Consider the following 17313-nt stretch of genomic DNA (forward strand, 5'->3'; position numbering starts at 1 on the left):
TAAATGGATTAATCATCCCAACTAATTGTTGAGCATTTTTAAAAGGAAAACATATATGTAAATGATCACTTGACATTACATTTTTACTTCAACTTTATGAAATTATTCTTTATGAAAACAGCCAATCCACTTTAGTTTGGTCCACGACAAGGGTCCAATAATAGTGTAGTTGGATGGGGCTTGCAAAGAGCTTTCCAACGATATATTATAAGCCCAATTCTGATGAATAATGAGGAAGTTATGGCCAAAATACTAAACTGGGCCCGGTTTGATCTTTACATGCGGCCCAATGATCTAGGGGAGGGCCCAGTATTAATTATTATTCCTAAAGTTATTAGAATTAATTATAATCTTCTAGAATTCTCTAGAGGGTTCTCTTTAATCCTAATAGAATTAGAATTAATAATTATATTTTGATAAAGTTTTATTTGGAATAAAATATTATTTTATGAAAAATACGATTTCAGTATTCATACGGACTTTACAAATCAATTTTGATTCATATGTGGACTCCGTGTTTGAAAGCGCGTAGGAATCCAAGCTGTTGCCAAACGACAAGCCTTGTCGCCAAGCGACAAGGTCGGTTTTGCAGCGACATCGTGGAGTTTTATTCCTTATCAAATTCTACCTATTTCCGGACTGTTTTCTTATAAATAGGGTCCTGAACCTCCGTTTTTATTCATCTACAATCTACAATCATCTTTCTCTCTCTGAAGCTAGAAGCTTTCTCTCTCTATTATTTTTCTAAACCTTCCCTCAAACACAATCCCTCATACATTAGCACTAGACACACCTAGCCAAGTTCGAAGTTGCCTTCGCCCTAGATGTGAAAGGTTATAATTTCTGAGGGTTTGGTCCCTAATCTTTTAATCTTTATTTAATTTAATTGTTTGATTTTATATTTTCCTTGAAGTTACTAACGCGTGTATTTTGTTATTAGAAAGAGATACTAGGCATCAAAGTATGTAATCTTATTGCTCTATTCTTGTGGAAAGCATGTTTAAATTTGTTTAATTCCTAGTATCATGTTAGGATGTCTTTATTGCTTTCTAGTATCATATTTAGGGTGCTTCCTATGCTTTCTAATATCATATCAATATCATGTTAGTATCATGTTAGAGCTAAAGCTTTGATTTTTATTGTTTAGTGACATGCTAGGGTTTGTTATTAATCTTGTTAGTATCATGCCTAGGATCTTGCTATTAATATTATGCTTTAACATGATTATGATAATTATGATTATTATGATTGTTATTATGATTATGATTATAATTATGATGATTGTTATTATGTTGCTTAATGATTATTATTGTTATTGCTTATCACGCCTTTTATGCATGTTTAAAGGGAATTTGTACTTGTAATCACGCTTAATAAGATAATTAATAATCTTGTTTAGGGCTAATATGATTATAATTCAAGTGATCGCCAATAATAGTTTTGCTTGTGCATTAATATTCAACCAACATAGATAAAAAGGTTTAGGGTTAACCTATTGTTTGCATGTTAGTCAGAAAGCGCACATGAATACGAGAAGAATAAAGTAGAGGCCTATTATTAGGGCAGGTTCAATCTCTTTTAGGTTGGATTTGTACCCTCATCCCCGAACCCTACTTGGTTCAAGACCTTTTGGAGTTGACGATCTCATGGATCGTTAAGGGGTGTAATCTTCACCTTGTGAACGGTTTACAAGTTCCTAAAACTTGTTGGCGACTCTTTTGCTCTAGCTTCCTTCCCTTTGGACGCCATTATGCTTAAGTGTATGATCACAGTGGGGTTCAAGTTTGGGGTAATGCTTGAAATATTCCCTACAGTTTTTGACGACTCCACTGGGGAGGATTTCTATTTTAATTTCTAACATTTATTTTGGCAATGATTTAGAATGAGCGGATGAGACTTGAAAAGTTCTAAGTATTTCATGTGCGTAATTTTGATTAGCATTATTGTCATATGCATAAAAAAAGGTCCTCATTGGATAGATCATCCGAAATGAGTCAAAAACATAGGATTTTTACACGTAGGAAACTTGAGAAATATCTTTCACAACTAGAATTGAAATAATACTGCGAAATCTGGAAAATTCTAAGAACGTAGATACCTGCTGAGGCATGTAGGAACTAGCGTCTAGAAAACAAGGCTTGTCGCTTGTAAAGTGTTTCTGTCGCCTGGCGACAGTTCTGTCGCTTGGCGACAGGGGTGCTTTTTCGGTGACAGTCCCTGTAGTCTGGCGCCAAGTTCTTTCAATACCGAGCTAGAACTCTGCCTTCTTGTTTTGACCATTTCTAGCAATGTTGGCTCGATTCTACTTCCTGATTGAGTTTTTCTCTCTTTTTTGAAACCCATATGTGTTCTACATATGGACATAACTCTCTGGGGGTTCACGCTCCATCTACCCAATTGAACGCTCCTGGCAACGACGAGTACATCCGAGTTTGTGAATCCGCCAAACCATGGAAGCGAGTTTAACTCGCGGGGTCCCATCCACTCGCGCCAACCCTTCCAAAGGTAAGGCTTCCGCGCGGTGCATCTGGACTCATAACCATGGACCCTCTTTGACTAACCCATATCCTTGAACTTTAGAGAACTAAAGCCATGGTTAGGTTGCAAACTCATTGCATCATATTGTGACTATTTGAACTATTTGTGCATTCTTTGCTTGTGCATACCCTATATGTGCTAACCGTTTGTTTGACTTGTGTTTAAGTCTAAATAAACTAACCAAAGACTAAAGGACTTTGCTTAATTAATTAGTTAATTAATTTGGCTAATAAATATGTCTAAAATCGAGTCATAGTTCCTTTGAGTCAACTCGGATTTTTATTCCCGTATACTGCACAAACGTCAACTTGTTTTGGTCATATCCAGGGTTCTAGGAAGAGTTACGAGTTGTATAACCTATGGATCTGTAGCCCTGAGTTTTATCTTTCATTTGTCGTTGGTTCGTCCAATTCGGATTCACAGATCAAAAGTTATGACTAAAATACTACAACCTGTCCAGTTTAGTGCACATATGTGAGGTCTTAACTTAGTCTTTGCTTGAGTCTAGTCACATAGTCTAGCCACATGGTCATGACACGAGTCTTAACATGTCACCTACACTCACTAGTCTTAGCACACACTTTGTATATGTCACCATGACCATGTCTTAGGTTCATGCATGAGTCGGTTTTTTCCGTCATTTGAGTTGGGGGTACATCCTATTCCTAATTTTTTTCATATCTTTCCATCTACATCATCTTTCCATTCTCTACATGCTTTCCCCATATCACAATATTCATTCTTCCTACCTTCTTCCATCTATTGCATGTTGAATAGAGTTGAGTCAAATAACTAACAATGAATATCCCTTAATTTCCCTTTCCACAGTACTTGGTCAAGGAGAGAAGGACGATTAATCAAAGACAACACCTTTATTCAAGTTCAACTTTTTGATAAGCCAATCGGTCGAAAAAGGAAAGCTAAGAAGATAATGGCAAGTCAGGAAGAAGTCAACGAACTCAAGGGACAAGTGGTTAACATGGCTGAAATGTTGAGGAATCTGACTCTCCAAATCAATGACCCTGTGAGACAACAACAAATGGAGCTCATGCAAGAAAGTTTGAACAGATTATCCAATGACTTTAGATTACAGGGAATTATCTCACAAGGGGTCTCGGTAGACAAGGATCTTCTTCCGCAGAAGTTCAATGCCAACGACATCCCGAAATTCAAGGCAATGGATAACCCTTATTTTCATTTAAGAGCCTTTGAAACTGTAATGAATATTAAGGGAATAGATAAGAAAGCTTTTCATTCTGTGTTTTCTCTATCTTTAGAAACCGTTTGTCAGCAATGGTACTTTTCTCTTGATAAAGAGAAAACCTCTATTTGGGATGCTATTGTAAACGCTTTCATTGATAGATATAAATGTAATATTCAAGTCGAAACCGATTATAGACAACTTGAGATGCTAAGACAAAAAGAAAATGAAGGCTTTACTTCTTTCTTTAAAAAGTGGAGGGAGACTTCTGCTAAGATGATTGAGCTGCCCTCCGAAAAAGAATCTATGAGGATGTTTATCAAGAACCTCCAAGAGAAGTATTCAAAACATTTAAAGTATCAACATAATTTGAATACTTTCAAGGCCGTCTATGATATCGGTATTGAAATCGAAGATGACCTCGCAAAGGAAAAAGTTACTAACGATAGTAACCACAGTGGTTGGAAAGGAAAGAAGAACAACAATCCTTCTTCTTCTGGAAACGCCCACTCTAGTAACAATGTTAGCAACTTGACAATAACGGTGTCTTAGCTATGGATAATCAAGGATATAAAAAGAAACCCAGGAGAGAGTTCACACCCATTGGAATGACCTACGATGCTGCTTTCGATCATCTCTACGATCGAGGATTAATCATACCCATTGGCCCTACCGAGGATCCAACACCAGAAAAACGATCTTCAAGATGGGATCCTAATTCATATTGCAAGTACCATCAAGGAAATGGTCATACCACCGATGAATGCTACAGGTTTCAAAATCTCATTCAAGATCTCATAGAAGCAAACAAGATCCCATTGCCTCTAGTTAGCGAAAAGACTGGGTGATGATTGAAGCAAACGACACAAGACAAGAGGCGAGCGTCAACGACAAGATTTCATGACCTCTTTTTCTATTTCTTTTTCATTTTTCCTTTCCCCAATAAGTCTAGCAATAGGCACCTTCTTCCATAGATCTTTTTTATTTTGTATGTTTCTTTTCCCCCTTTAATAAAATGAGCATTTGTTTCTTTACATATGATCATTACATTACATTGCAAAAAAAAAAAAAAAAAAAAAAAAAAAAAAAAAAAAAAAAATCCATGTCAAACTAAGCACAAGGTATACCAATGATTTGAAGCACCCCTTGTAGCCACATCATATCACCTTTCACCCTTCAAATATGCAATCCTTTTTTTGTAAATCACTTTGAGCCTCATCTAACGATGGACCTTTCATTTTTCAACCCATATCTACCTAACCTTGGGATGGAATGGTGTGCAACTTATGCAATTTCCAATTTCATAAAAAGCTTGAGAGAAATAATAAAAGAGTACAAAAGGGCAAGTGTTCTAATATCTTTGACATGTCTTTGATATGAACATGTCTTAGATTGCGTTTCTTATCGAGTGCTCGGTACCGTGCCTGAGAAACATGAACGCCAAGTGAGTGATAGACCGCATGATCAGGATTGCCCACACTTATAAAAATAAAAAAAATGCAAAAGCAAAAAAAGAAAAAAGAGTTAAAACACTCAAGCATAAAAATACAAAGATTCAAAAGCAAGGTTGCACACCTTGGGGGCTTATCTAGGGTCTTGAGCCTTTATCCCTTTCTTCTATAACCTTTAGCCTAACCACGTTACAACCCTTAAAAGACCTTTTTGAGGTATACACACTTGTGCGGGGTTCGGCTAGAGCTACGTTCGGCCTGATTCTTAACGAATACGTAGGCAACCTCACATTGGGGTGCGGCCGTAATAAAAATGCATTCATATTCACATTCACACACTCACACCATGATCATATCAAAGGATCTCCAATGCTCATCCTTTTCCACTTGGAGCTAGACTTGGGGGGCTTGATCCTTACATTATTAGCCTACCCAGCCTAAGAGTCACCACCATTTGACTCTTTTCAATATATTTTTCCACATACTTAGCCCTTGCGGCCTAACTTTAGTGTCACTTTCACACACATCACAGATACATGACCAAATAATCCTACCTTTAGGAACCCTTTGTCATGAAATCTTAACACAACGTTGGAGCATACTTTGTCATAACAAAATCACTCATCACTCATCATTGCATCACAAAGTATGAAGTACTTAGCCTCCGCGCCTAAGTTACCTAAATACTTTCATTATCGAGTCAATTAGGATAGTCTAAGATGTTACAATCCTTGTACTGTGAGAGACAACGTTAACGGAATAAGCTCATTCAACATGCACCTTCAAAAACTTCGCTTCTTTCTTTTTTCGTGTCTTTCTTTTTCGGGAGAAAGTCGGTACCCTCCACAAAAATGACGGAAATTTTTTCTTTTTTTTTTGCATTTTCGAGTCGCACGATCACATTACAATGCACACACGAGTCATGTACACATTGAGTCATGTCGTGTTATCACATCAAGTTAAGTCTACGCACACGAGTCGATTTGAGTACATCAAGTTACACGTCGAGTCAAGAAATACTAAGTCTTAGGTCAACCCTAAAGAAAGATAAGCAAAGTCCTATAGTCCAAAATATAAATGCAGGTACATTTCAGTGAGCAAGAACATTCTCGGATTTTTTCGAAAAACCGGGAATGAAAACCTGACTCCAGTGTCAGACGACAAGGCTGTCGCCTGGCGACAGAAGAAAAGCGCGGCGCCAGAGTCTTCCAGCAGGCGCCAGTGCGGCGACGCAATGCATGGCCCCATGTTAAATTATGCGGACCTCATACAACAATTTCGGGTTCCTTGGTACGCCAGTTAGCCCCTATAAGCAAATTGACATGATTAGTAGTCGGCTCGATTACAATCGCAGTAAGTGATTGATCTGACGACGATCGTCTCACTTAGCTTAAGCGCCTAAACATTGGCTCATTACAAGCACCAAGGCATCGGTTCAAAAGCAAGCACTTATATGACAATTTTTCCAAGATTGGATTGTCATCCCCAACTGACAATATTTCCAAAAGTGGATTGTCGCGCATTCTTCTTAAACGACAATTTTTCCAAGATTGGATTGTCATCTCTAGCAAAGTTTCCAAGCGTGGATTGTCGTACTCTTTCTCTATTTGGCAAGTTTTTCCAAGTTCGGATTGTCATACATTCATAAAATTTTCGACAATTTTTTCCAAGATTGGATTGTCATCTCTGGCAAAGTTTCCAAGCGTGGATTGTTGTACTCTTTCTCTGTTTGGAAATTTTTTCCAAGTTCGGATTGTCATCTCTGGCAAGTTTTCCGAGATTGGATTGTCATACACATAGTTCCTTATGGCAAAATTTCCCAAAGGATTGCCGTAGGTCTCTACTCATCATAAATTTCGGCAAAGGTTCCTCAACGTGGATTGTCATTCATTTCTGTAAGTGGCAAATTTTCCCGAAGTGGATTGTCGGTCGACTCTTTTTTTTGCAAATGTTCCAAGACGCGGATTGTCAATAGTGGCAATATTTTCCTAAAAGGATTGTCGCATAGCGTTGGCAAATTTCCAAAGTGAATTGCTCTCAAGAGTTATATTCCAAGATGTGAATTGTCGATCGTAGCAAAGTTCTTATGACAGATTGTTACGAAGCATTGGCAACTTTTCCCAAAATTGGATTTTGGCAAATTTTTCGAGATAACGGATTGTCGCTTCATCGTAGCAATATTTCCAAGGATGGATTGTTACGTGGCATTGACAACTTTCCCTAAATCGGATTGTCATACATCATACAAGAGTCGTGTGGACAACTGTTCCTGAAGAAAAGAGGATTGTCATCACCTAAAGCATCAACAGCAAAATTCAAGTAGCATTAAGGATCGACAGGCGATGATCTTCGATAATTTTCTTTGGAATATTATCACGACAACTGAAGGTGATTTCAAGCGGAGTTATCTTCGATCGTGTTCCCTAAGATGTGGAAAACGGTCACAAAGCGGAAGAGGATCGTTTCAAGCGAAGCAATCTTCGATAGTGTTCCCTGGCTTGCGGAAGATTATCACAGCAGAAATTGGAGGCAGTTACAAGCGTAGCAGTCTTCAGGCGGGATGACATTCTCTAGCTTGTGGAAGGTCGTCAAAACAAAATGCAACAAATCGGTTACTTCAGAGACGTGTGCTCGACGGTCCAAGATACGCGTTTCTTAACTCTTTATCTGTTTTAACTAATGCTAGTTTGCATGTATCGGCGTTACAAGAATGATTTAGGATCGCAGAACGTTCTGAATCATTCTCCGTCCCTATCGATACTTTGACTTTCGTTTTCGAAACCTGCGTTTCTCCAAACTCAGTCAAAGTGGGGGCTTTTGTAGACACTTATTTGTGTCTCCCCAAAAACCAAACCCAGTGATGAATACCTTTCACATCATTTGATTATCGAACAAAGTGAAAGTGTAAAAAGTCTAGTGATGAGGATGTTTTTATTAAAATATCTGTTCTTTCTGTTTTTGAAAATATTTCTTTTCTAACTCTATTTTATGAAAACAGCCAATCCACTTTAGTTTGGTACACTACAAGGGTCCAATAATAGTGTAGTTGGATGGGGCTTGCAAAGAGCTTTCCAACGATATATTATAAGCCTAATTCCGATGAATAATGAGGAAGTTATGGCCAAAATACTAAACTGGGCCCGGTTTGATCTTGACATGCGGCCCAATGATCTAGGGGAGGGCCCAATATTAATTATTATTCCTAAAGTTATTAGAATTAATTATAATCTTATAGAATTCTCTAGAGGGTTCTCTTTAATCCTAACAGAATTAGAATTAATAATGATATTTTGATAAAGTTTTATTTGGAATAAAATATTATTTTATGAAAAATACGATTTCAGTTTTCATACGGACTTTAAAAATCAATTTTGATTCATATGTGGACTCCGTGTTTGAAAGCGCGTAGGAATCCAGGCTGTCGCCAAACGACAGGCCTTGTCGCCACGCGACAGACCCTGTCGCCAAGCGACAAGGTCGGTTTTGCAGCGACAGTGTGGAGTTTTATTCCTTATCAAATTCTACCTATTTTCGGACTGTTTTCTTATAAATAGGGTCCTGAACCTCCGTTTTTATTCATCTACAATCTACAATAATCTTTCTCTCTCTGAAGCTAGAAGCTTTCTCTCTCTATTATTTTTCTAAACCTTCCCTCAAACACAATTCCTCATACATTAGCACTAGACACACCTAGCCAAGTTCGAAGTTGCCTTCGCCCTAGACGTGAAAGGTTATAATTTCTGAGGGTTTGGTCCCTAATCTTTTAATCTTTATTTAATTTAATTGTTTGATTTTATATTTTCCTTGAAGTTACTAACGCGTGTATTTTGTTATTAGAAAGAGATACGAGGCATCAAAGTAGGTAATCTTATTGCTCTATTCTTGTGGAAAGCATGTTTAAATTTGTTTAATTCCTAGTATCATGTTAGGATGTCTTTATTGCTTTCTAGTATCATATTTAGGGTGCTTCCTATGCTTTCTAATATCATATCAATATCATGTTAGTATCATGTTAGAGCTAAAGCTTTGATTTTTATTGTTTAGTGACATGCTAGGGTTTGTTATTAATCTTGTTAGTATCATGCCTAGGATCTTGCTATTAATATTATGCTTTAACATGATTATGATAATTATGATTATTATGATTGTTATTATGATTATGATTATAATTATGATGATTGTTATTATGTTGCTTAATGATTATTATTGTTATTGCTTATCACGCCTTTTATGCATGTTTAAAGGGAATTTGTACTTGTAATCACGCTTAATAAGATAATTAATAATCTTGTTTAGGGCTAATATGATTATAATTCAAGTGATCGCCAATAATAGTTTTGCTTGTGCATTAATATTCAACCAACATAGATAAAAAGGTTTAGGGTTAACCTATTGTTTGCATGTTAGTCAGAAAGCGCACATGAATACGAGAAGAATAAAGTGGAGGCCTATTATTAGGGCAGGTTCAATCTCTTTTAGGTTGGATTTGTACCCTCATCCCCGAACCCTACTTGGTTCAAGACCTTTTGGAGTTGACGATCTCATGGATCGTTAAGGGGTGTAATCTTCACCTTGTGAACGGTTTACAAGTTCCTAAAACTTGTTGGCGACTCTTTTGCTCTAGCTTCCTTCCCTTTGGACGCCACTATGCTTAAGTGTATGATCACAGTGGGGTTCAAGTTTGGGGTAATGCTTGAAATATTCCCTACAACTTATTAGACCAAAAATAAGTGAAAATAAAGTAGATAGATCTTGCTATCTTTGTCTTATTTTTTCTGAATTAAAATAATTTTTATAGATATAAAATTATTTCTACTGAATTGATATTAAGTTTACTAATTCTATATTATGAGAGCCTGTTCTGTACACCTGGGGTTATTTGCTCATTAATTTTTGCTCATTTAATAAATGAGCAAAAAATTTTGCTCATTTATTAAAAGAGCAAAAATTAATGAGCAAATAATATTGGGTGTACGATACACCCGGATTTATATAACAAATTCTACTATTTATATTTTCAATAACCTATAACCATGTATTTATATACGTATTTTTATTCAGCAACGTTTTGGTGTAGGAGGCCACACCGTGTGGCAGGGGTTACCAGAGTGATTTTGTTAAGGATTACCCGAGTTATTTAGTCAGGGGTCACTTGAGGGGTTCACTCGGTCAAGCGTTACTTGAGGGGTTACTCGATCAAGGGGAACTCGATCAAGAGTTACTCAAGTTACTCAGTTAGGGGTTACTCAATCATGGGTTACTCGAGTTACCCCATAAGGGGTTACTCGAGTTACTCAATTAGGAGTTATTTAAGGAGTTTGGTCAGGGGTTACTCTCGAGTGATTCGATCAGAGGTTACTTGAAAGGTTCACTCAATCAAGGGTTACTCACCGATTAAGGGTTACTCGAGTTACTCGGTCGAGGGTTACTCAAGTTACTCAGTTAGTGGTTACTCGGTCATGGGATACTCGAGTTATCCTGTCAAGGGTTACTCGAGTTACTCGGTTAGGAGTTATTTAAGGAGTTCGATTAGGGGTTTCTCGAGTGATTCGGTCAGGGGTTACTCGATCAGGGGTTACTTGAGAGTTCATTCAGGGGTTACTCAAGGGGTTACTCAGTGGGGGTTACTCGGTCAGGGGTTGCTTGAGGGGTTACTCGGTCAGAAGTAACTCAAGTAACCCCTGAGGCAACTCGAGTAACCCCTGATCAAGAAACTCGATCGAGTAACCTCAGCAACTTGAGTAACCCTAACAACTCGAATAACCCCCGACTAAGTAACCCCTGCTGTAGGTTATAGCAGGCCGCATATAAAAAATTGTGATTTGAATATCGATGCAAAATTAGTTTAAAAGAAAAATATATCTATGAATAGTACAAAATCCAAATATGTATAAGTACATGTTTTTAAATTTAAATGCAAATTTGGCAAACACATATTATATTTTTAATACTCTGTATGTTTATAAGGATTGGAGAATATATGATGGAATATCCATATATTTTAGAGAATATCTTATTTTAGGATATATTTTGATGTTGTTAGGTTGTTGCCTAAGTCCTAAAGTCTTTGTTTTGGTTTGTACATATAACATATTAGAGAAATAAAAATATTAAGGATAGATTTAGTAAAAAAAAATCACCTTGATTCAAAGAAAACTAACCTTTTTTTTAGGAAAACATGAGCTGGATTAGTTTTTGCTTTGCTTTGAGGAAATCAAGGAAACTAACCTTGCTACGTTTTTTATTTTATTTTTTTTTTAATTTTTTGCTTTTTTTTTGGGTAAATAATTGTATTTTATTTTTTGGCCAATTAGTTTTTTCTTATTTTAGATAAGGATATAATCTGTTAATATCCCCAAAACAACGCCCACTTTATTTTACCTAAAATCTCACCTCTATAACGTCCTCTTTCATTTTTTATTTTTTTTTTCCTTTTTTTTAACAAAATATTTTTATTTTTATCCATCTTCAACCTTTTTATTTTTGTAGCCATTGTAAATTCATCCATCTTTTAATTGGTTACAAAATTGTTTTTTACATATATTATGCCTTAACAAAATATTACCATGATAAATATTCATAGGATGATTCATGCCTGCATAACATGAAGACTTTGTACAAAACATACTCAAAACACTTGGAACGTGATACTAAAAGTGTTTAATGATTAACGTATACAAAAATTTTCCATATTCTATAAGTATTTAACAAATCTGTATTAATATTTTAATTAGTTAAGAAAATATATACTTAGTATATTTGAGATATTTTTTTATTGAAAAGATTGATCCCTTATATTAAGCACTTATATATATATATATATATATATATATATATATATATATATATATATATATATATATATATATATATATATATATATATATATATATATATATATATATATATATATATATATATATATATATATATATATTTTGGTGCACACTTTTATATATATTTATTAACATAATTAAAAACCCCCCAAGCACAAATCACGCACTCCCAAAAAAGAAAAACGGAAATCAGTTAGATTTTGGTTTATCTTTTTTTTTTTTATTATTATTATTTTAATTAATTTCAACCTAAAATCATACTCATCAAGCTTCAATATTCAACAATGGCTTTTTCAAAGAAAAATTCAACAATGGCGGATGATTGATTATTCACGAATTCATATGATTATTCTAAATTAAACTAAAAATCATTTCAATTTTAACAATTGATCCCGAAAGATCTAATCCATAATTTTTCAATCAAATTTTTTAACACACGTAAATTGATACAAACACTGAAATAAAAAATTAATGCATAAATGTGATGATTGAAGTTAATCTTATTGATTCCATATGTAATTTGGTTGTTTTTGTATAAATAATGAAAATTGGAGGTTGAACATGGAGTGCCACATTAAAATAGATTAAAAATTAGGTGCACCATTGTTGAATGTTTGAAGCTATCAAAATAGGGATGAAGGTATACAAATGAATTTTGTCGTCAATCGTTTATTTTGGATGATTTTCTTTAATTTTATAACTTTGAATGGTTAGTTTTAAATTACAATATTATAACTTGAAAAAAAAAATTACCCTCTATAAAAGTAATGAACCAAACAACCCTTTACTGACTGGGCGCTGACTGGTCGCTGAGTTGTCATGACTTAAATGATGTGTAACTTAAAAAAATTTCGAAGGCTAAGATTAGGCAATGAAAAACATCAACGGTTGAGATTTAGTCTCTTATTGTAGTCGACCATAGTTGTCCGTAGTCACCCGTAGTTGACGACTACGCTAGAAGCTTCGCATAATAACAATGCTAAATCAATGTCATACAACATACTATTCGTCACAAAGTCCAAATAATTTTTCATATTTTTTAAAGCACACATTTGATCTTATATATAAATTTACTTAAATATTAAATAAATCATTATAATATGCAACAAAACAGAATTTACCCCATCTAAGCTCACAATTGTTTTCTTACATACAGGTGAAAGATGTATAATTGATGATGAACATTGGTGACTTTGAAAAGTAAAATGAAACAAGTAATTTAAGACTAAGAGAGTAGTATAATACCAATTATATTTTTTTTCAAAAAAGATGAAATCTTTTTATTATAGAATTCAAAGGACACGCCCACATACATATCTATAAATATAAATAAAATAATTACCGCTGATGTTATTACTTTTCACATGTCGACCTATTATAAAAAAATTTCCCGCCAAAACTAATAATGACATTATTTTTTTTTCAACATAAATAAAAATTTGAAAATAATAAATTAATTATACATTTCTCTAACAAATTTTATATTTAAATTCACTAATTATGCAATTTCGATTGGAAAAATTAAAGGAAGGTCAAACTATTTTATTTTCTTATAAGCATTATCTTTTTCTCCTACTCCGTACATTTTATACATATTATATGAATTGGGGGTTTCACTCTTTATTAATTTCTCAATTTATAAGATGTTGATTAAATTATTTGTACTACATACATATTACACACAATAAGCTAAATAATATAGTTAAAATCGTAAAATAATATGTAAATCGTGTATTGCACGAGTCTAATCTAGTATGAAATAAAAATTGCAACCCATTACGTAGAAGAACCAAATGGGCCACACACGAAAAGAGTACATAATAGATATTCTGGTTTTTGCTGTTGTTTGTTGGCTAATCTGAAAGAGAAGAAATAGCTGGGTGTTTTCCCAAATCAACACCCCCCCTCCCATTATTAGCTAACTCTGCCAATTGGCTGTGTGCTGAGTATTTTTATGCTCAACCTTATTCCTCTCCTGCTGATCCTTTTGGAAAACTGATCCATCCCCCTTACCCTTCACAATTTGTCATTCTAGTGGATGCTTCGTATAACCAGTTCACCCATGAAGTGGGAATTGGAGGAATCTGCTACGCTTCTTCTCAAGAGTGGTCAGGGGCTTTCTTGCTAAAGTCCAAAGCTGAAGACTCCAATTTTGCTGAGTTCATTGCTATTTTAGTTGTTGTTGCTTGGGCTTCATGTCAAAACTTGTCAAATGTTAACATATGTTCTGATTCTAGAACTGCAGTTACTAGTATTGTGGGTGCCCCCAAGATAAAAGATAAATATGTTAATGTTGCAAGTGTGTGCAGGGAGTTTATTGCAAGGATAGAGTGGATAAGCGTTCAGTGTCTCCCAAGAGGCCAAGTGATGCAAGCCCACATTCTAGTGTCCCTAGCTGGTCAGGTGCATGGTGGGTATGATGTGATGTACAAGTTACTTGCGAACTCCTTCCCTGATAGCTCTAGTACTCTAAGCCCGGATGTGGGTGTTATTAACTTGTTATGTATGGATCCATTGTCTGTAAACTTTAACTCTGCTACTCTCCTCTCCCCCCATTTTTGCTACTACCTCTGATGTTGCTACTCTTTTAAGCCCTGATGGGCCTTAGCTAATATATTTCCCTCTTTAACCAAAAAAAAAGATATTCAAAGTACTTGAATGAAAAAAGCTTTTAGGACAACAATACGACATTGCAAAATCAAATAGGTGAACGATGCAATTTAGGCAAGGCGTGGTGGGCATTCGAAGCCCTTTGGAAGTTCACATCCACATTTGTTAACAAGAAGAGTAAGATCAACGGGAAGATTAAGGTGAACAAGCCCTAAGATGTCAGCATGAACCGCTGTGCAAAGGCAGGCAGCAGCATCAAGTTTAATGATGTTACCAATAAGGTTGCAACATTCCTTTTCTTTTTGAGATCCAATGCGAACATGCACGGCCTTGAGCACGTTTGCACACACATTCAACTTAAGGGTATCTTCGGGGCATGTTTCAATGGGTCGGGGTGTGTAATGAGAGAAGGCTAGGTTACACAAGATGAGATTCAATGCAAGAGAAAGAGCGGCCAAGGATGCTATCTTGGGGGCCATTTCTTATGTAACTCATTTTTTAGTGACTTTGCTAACAAAATATAAAAGGAAAACAAGAAGAGTTGTTTGTATGATGATGAACACTCGCTAGTTTTATCAGCTATTTATAGATACAAAAAGGGTAGTCAATAGAATGTTTAGAGGAAAAAAAAAATGTTAGAATGCATGAAATTGAGCTGTACTATTATTAACCACCTAATTAGCCTTTAATGATTGTCTCATTTATTATTTCCTTTAGATCAAATTGTTTGTTGGATGAAGAGAATTTGTTACGTGTAAATAAAATATAGGAAGTATGTGATAATCCCGTTGATGGGATTGCATGGATTAATTGATGCATTATATTATACTAGTATATGATTAATCATAACATGTAGATAAATTCATTTTTTTTGTTCGGTATTCGACGTGTAGGACGTTATACTTACTCAGTACTCACATAGTCACATATACAAGTGAGTTTGTTTTACATACAAAAATTTTACCACAAAAGTTCGTTTGTTATATATATATATATATATATATATATATATATATATATATATATATATATATATATATATATATATATATATATAAGTCGCTATAATATAATATTGCAATTAAGGGAGACTAATAGTCACAAAGTTTGCAAGTATGGTCGTTAAGTCTGTAGTCATAGATTTAGCGACCAAAATTTTCAACTACGTCATAATCAGTCGCTAAAGTGTAATGAGGGAGACTTGTAGTTGCAACCTTTGCAACAATTTTGGAGTTGTTCACACATATTCGCAAAGTATTATGTAAAACGCTTCAGTGCGTTTTAGGTAAAATGTAAATTTTTGTCCTGAAAATAAACAAATATTTTGGTAAATGAAAATTCTTGCTTTGAGAGTAGGTGAATATTTTGATAATTGAGAATAGTTGCTTTGAAATAATGTAAATAGTTTGGTAACTAAGTGGGAATAGTTGCATCATTGGTGAAGTACCTAGATAAATATGAAGTTAAGTGTGTAAAAATATTATTGGAAGTAAAATCATAACCAAAGAAAGGGATCGGATCAGGAACAACCAAAATAGAAACTAGCTATAGAACTAGAACGAAGAAAGTAGTTTATAAAGTTGCAAAATTACAAGAATGTCATTAAAGACACGAGAAGCATAAGGGTCTTTGCTTATGATGTCCGTTCGCTCTAGATTGGTTCTATGTTCTCATTGTAGAATTAGTTCTCAATATAACTTGATCTTATGTACAATTGAAATCACGTAAAAAAGCTTAGGCTAAAATAAAACTCAATGATCCAATTTGAGCCCTTGGATCATCATAATCAGACGACTAAGATGTCTCATGTCTATTGTACTCAGGATCGGCCCTTACCCGGTGCAGCCAATCTGATTAGAGCCTTAAATAGTAAAAATATACAAGTAATATGTAATAATGCGGTTACAAAAAATATAGTTTAGCGTAGCTTAGTAGTTTGCATGTATTTTTATTTTATTTTTTATTTTTTTGATAATAGTTTGCATGTATTAATAGATGCATAGCCAAAGGTCAGGGGTTATTTTCCCTTTCTTATACTAAGTTTTTCCTATTTTTTTTTTCAAAAATTTTCCCTTTTTCACAAATATAACTAATACCTTTATATTTTTATTTTTGGTAATTACAACATTAGTACACTTGTTCTTTTAAGGGCGGGTTAAAACAGCGATTTTGTAAAATAAGCCGAGGGTATAAATAAGTTATTTGCAAAATTGTATACTCCATATTTGCACAAGATCTCTAAAAAAGTTGAGACAGTCCTAATTGTACCTTTGAAACAGTTTTATTTATTTTTACTAGATTTTTATTTACTTTAAAAAAAATGAAACCGTTGAAAACCAGTTTATATAGGTCTTGTTTGGCAATTGGTTGTTGGCTGGTTTGATTGGCTGGTTTGGCTGGCTGTTTATATTGGCTTTTTTGTTGGCTGTTTGACTTTTTATTAGTCTAAAAACATGTTTGGTAATATTGACTGTTGGATGTTATTAGTAACTTAGGTAGCCAAAAGCTACTCCAAGTAGCTTTTTCATTTTGGCTTAAAAGCCAGCTTTTCAGCTGGCAGAAAAAACCATTTACCAAATACAAATTTTGGATGTTTGACCAAATGAAAAAGTCAAAAGCCAATGAAAAGCCATTTACCAAACAATCCCATAAAGTTGCAAATTACAATATTGACTAA

General features: G+C 34.7%; 1 pseudogene; it reads right to left on the reverse strand.

Moving 5' to 3' along the window:
* Positions 1-14746: 14746 nt before the first annotated feature.
* Positions 14747-15115, reverse strand: LOC145571266 (putative lipid-binding protein AIR1B pseudogene; annotated as a pseudogene).
* Positions 15116-17313: the final 2198 nt, after the last annotated feature.

Source organism: Chenopodium album, chromosome 12 (genome assembly GCF_948465745.1).
Source record: "Chenopodium album chromosome 12, dcCheAlbu1.1, whole genome shotgun sequence".
Classification (NCBI taxonomy): Eukaryota; Viridiplantae; Streptophyta; class Magnoliopsida; order Caryophyllales; family Amaranthaceae; genus Chenopodium; species Chenopodium album.